Source organism: Hipposideros armiger, unplaced genomic scaffold, assembly GCF_001890085.2.
Source record: "Hipposideros armiger isolate ML-2016 unplaced genomic scaffold, ASM189008v1 scaffold_823, whole genome shotgun sequence".
NCBI classification, from domain to species: Eukaryota; Metazoa; Chordata; class Mammalia; order Chiroptera; family Hipposideridae; genus Hipposideros; species Hipposideros armiger.
Window position 1 is genome coordinate 631,007 of NW_017732173.1, and position 4,541 is coordinate 635,547.

The window sequence follows — 4,541 nt, forward strand, 5'->3', positions numbered from 1 at the left end:
ATTTTAGTATCAAGTAATGCAAGTACCCACTTACTACATCTTATTCTGGTTTGAAAAAGCAATTCATACTTTTTAATTAGCAAAAAGGTAATTGTGAAATGTCTTATTTTCAGCAGCCATTATTCAGCTTAAGAAAACAAATATTACCAAAATCTACGAAACCCCTAGTGTGACCTTTGCTTATTGTTTATATCCTCTCCTCTGCCACCCAAAAGTAACACCATCTTACACTGTGTTAATCACTTTCTTGCTTTTCTTTAGTTTTAACTACCTGTGTATACATTCTTAACAATGTAATATTGTTTTATCATTTTAAAATTTATACAAATGGAGTCATTTGATGTATTGTCTTACTGTCTATAAGTTTTGTGTCATCCATATATAGTTCATTTATTTCTGCTTCATAGTCTATTGTATGATTACATCAAAATTTGCTTGTCTGCTCTGCTGATGGACATTTTGAGTATTTCTAGTTTTCTGTTATTACAAGCAGTGGACCTTGAATGTTATCATATACAATTCCTGATGCAAAAGATGTCTCTGAGTACCTAGGAGTGGTGGTGCTGGGTCTTAGGATATGGCCATATTCAACTTTCCTGTAACGTTGAATTATTTCTGAAGTCTTGATACCAGTTTTTACTACCATCAGCAATCCAGGAGCACTCCCATTTCTTCACATAGTGGCAATCACATGGTGTTTAATTTCTGCCAATTTAGAAGGTATGGTATGGAATCTGACTAGGATTTTATTTAGGTTTTTCATACATTTATGTTTATCACGTATTTCCTTTTGTGCACAGTGCATGCTTGGTCATGTCTTTTTCTGACTGATTCACACAAATTCTTTATATCTTTTGGATATCAAACTTTTCTTAGTTCTGTATATTATTATCTTTTTCCAGATTGTGGTTTGTGTATTTTCACTCTCTTTATGGTATCTTCTGAAGAGAGACTTTCTTGATTTTCTATTCAATCTAATTTTATGATTGTTTTTTGTGTTAAATATTTTGCTACCATAAACTATAAAACTAGTTTCCTATATTTTCTTCTAATAGAAATCTATATTCGTTCCCTATTGCTGTGGTAACAACTTACCACAAAGTTAGTGGCTTTCAGCAACACAAATGTATTATCTTATAGTTCTGGAGGTCATAGTATAAAATGGGCAGGGAAGCCTGTGTTCATTTGGGAGGCTCGAGAGGAGAATCCATCTCCTTGCCTTTTTCAGCTTCTAGGGCTCGCCTACACCCCCTGGCTTGTGACCCCCCTTCTTCATCTTCAAAGCCAACAGCTCAGCATCTTCTCTCCTCTCTGACCACTGCTTCCATACTCCTATCTGCTCTCTAACTCCACTACGTCCTCTCATGTTGCACATGTTTTAATAGTTTACCTCGCCATCGTTTTTGATTTGTAACATATAACTCAGGAAGCAACGCAAATAAATACTTCAGCGTTAAAGAGTACTCTGTATTTTGTGTGAAATGGATTGAAATACATTTATTTCAGCAACTTTTAATAATTTTTCATATAAATTTTTCTACTTCATCTTAGTTTTCAAATTTGTTACTAAAATTTTTTCACAATATGCTTGTATTGTCTTTTTACCAGATTATAATTTTGAATGAGTATTAAAAAGGTATTTTTAAGGTTCAAAGAATCTCTCTGGAAATTGGACTAAAATTATATTATCCCTGTTTAAAGTTCTTACAAGTATATAAAGACCTTAACCTAGTTCATGTCATATGTAATATATTTTTAATCTGGTAATCCTAAAATATAGGAAAACTATTGTTTTTGCTCAATTATTTTCTAGAAGTCAGCACATTGCTGAGCTCTATTTCTTCTATTAGTTTTCAGTCAATTGCCTTAGATTTTCAGTTGATTATTTTGTGTTTTCTGTCATGCCACCCTTTTTTGACTGATTCTTAACATAAAATATTTATATCATTTAATTGTTCATTTATATTTTTGCTTCAGTACCTGGGCTAACTGATGATATAGACAGTTATTATTCTCCTTTTTGAATATATGCCTTTTATAATGTGGCTTTCCAGTTCCTTCCATCAAGAGGTAGTGGGCATCAGAACAATGAGTTTTCCAATGCATGAACATGAAAGTTCTCTTCATTTATTTATATTTTCCGTACAGTAATGTTTTTTACTTTTCAGTGTACTTCCTCATTTCTTTTACCAAATTATTCCTAAGTACTTAATTCTTTCTAATGCTACTGTGAATAGAATATTTGGCTTATAATTGTTGTTGGATTGCTCGTTGCTAGTATATATAGAGCGGGACAAAAATTGTATACACATTTTAATAAAGGAAAAAAACTGTATTAAAATTGTTATACAATGAATGACACTAGCATTCATTTGATTAACGCCATCTTTTGAGTGACTGTCATACTACATGTTGCTACCATAATTTAATTCAACTTCATAAAATAAAAGATAGATAACTCTTAAAATGTGTTCATTTTTTTGGCACCCCCAGTAGAAATATAATTTTCTCCCACTTAACTCTGGCTGGCTTTGTTACTTGCTTTGGCTAACAAAATGCGGTAGATGTGACAAAGTGCCAGACCAAGGCCAGTTCTTAAGAAACCCTGCAGCTTCTGTTTTGACGTCCCAGAATGCTACCACCACCATGTAAACAAGCAATGGCCAGCCTGCTGAAGGATGAAACTGTGACTCAGTCCCTCCCTCACCTCACTCAACAGTCAGTCCAATCACCAGTGAGGCCGTCACAGACCAGCTATCTCCCAGACATATAAGTAAGATGAGCCCAGAACAAGAGAATTACTCGACTTACTGCACTTTCTCATTAGTAGTAGTAAATACTTACTGTTTATGTGACCAAGTTTAGGGATGGCTTGTTATGCAGCAAAAGGTAACTCACAGACTATGAATAACATGAAATATTATTGCTTGGCACAGACCAAACATATAATTGGCCAATGTGGCACATTTCAGTTATTGAACTCAGATATATGCCTTTTGAAAACATCTTTAATCTGTAAATGTAGAATATACCAAAGTGTAGTTCAAGGAACTTTTTAGAAAATAATTCTAAAATTGCAACAGTTTGTGATATGCGTTTACTGAAATGTATTTTATAAATAGAATTTTTTAAAAATCATATTAGAACTTTAAAAATCAGAAAAGCTAATCTTCACAGAATATAACTCAAAATATTCCTCAAATCTTTTTGAAATGAGATAGGACATACATGTGCAAATCTTAAAAATTGAAATTTCTCACTAAGAAATACTTATTTTAGAAAAATTAACAATGCCACTCTTTATAAGAATGACCATGTTGAATAAATACTGTGAGCCTAAAGAAAGTACTACATTAAAATATTTCAACTTTTTTTTTGCAAATGACTCATCTTTTTTATCACTTGATATACGAAGTAAATGATCCTTAAAGAAACACAGTCAGATTATAATTACCTGGTATTTGGAAAAGGTTTGCTCTTAAAGAAAATTATCCAAAGCCTAAACACGAATAATGTATTTTGATGTCTAATCCTAAAGCAATATTTAAATGTTCCCTGTAATATGTACCTTTAAGTCCTATTTTTTAACTTCTTAAAGTCATTTTTGTTTAAAAATAATTTAAAGCAATAAATAATAAGATATTATATTTTAAAAGGTAAACACAAAGACATTTATTAGGAAAGAAATAGGAAAAACATAAAATAACCCTGCAACGCTTCTGTGTGTGCAATTTATCAAGAAATGTTGTAAAAGAACAAAACAAATGTTGGCTCATTCTGGAGCTTCTTTGTCATCATTAATGTATTCAGGTTTTCACAGCTGAACTGCTATACTTTGAAAAGATTTTCATGAAAGGAAACTCATAGTCAATGTTTAACAAAGCTGTCAGGTTACCAAGATTAAAATTTGAGTGTCCAAAAAATCTTCCTTAAAAAAAAAATAAATAAAAACTATGTTGGTATTTATTTGCAAACAAAATAAAAGAAACTTTTGTTTAATCACTGTGTAGTTATTTTGGGGGAAAAATAACAGAGAAAGAACAATTTTAAAGTAAAAGTGAGACTATTTTGTATGACTATTTTGTTTTATTACTAAAATTGAGTTCTATTTCTCAAATTGATACAAATGATCTCCTCCTGTTTCTGTCTATCCTCTTGCCTTGTCAGTACAACCAATTGTCAGGGTTGGGGAGACCTCTTATATCTGAACAGAAGATGTGCAGTTTGTAACCTGCTTAATTCGCCTTATGTCCTACATGCCCTCAGTATGGTGTTCATTAAAATCTCAGCTGTTTTCTTCGTAGCAGTGGCAGCCTAAACATAGGCTTATTTTTCTTTGTTAAAAGGCCAGATTGTGCATAAATATAGCCCTAATTTCCCTCTCTCTCTCCCTCTCTCCCTCTCTCTCTCTCTCTCTCTCTCTCTCTCTCTCTCTGTCTCTGTGTGTGTGTGTGTGTGTGTGTGTGTGTTAATGGCAAGAAATTACCAAGCCTGTAAACGCTTCCTGGTGTTTTCATCACTCAGGCCAGGCATCTAAACTC

The 4,541-nt window shown here is 32.7% G+C and overlaps 1 protein-coding gene across 3 annotated transcripts in view; it reads right to left on the bottom strand.

Moving 5' to 3' along the window:
• TBC1D5 (TBC1 domain family member 5) overlaps window positions 1-4,541 on the bottom strand; it is a 447,679-nt gene that overhangs the window by 351,396 nt on the left and 91,742 nt on the right. The gene's annotated exons all lie outside the window — the stretch shown is intronic.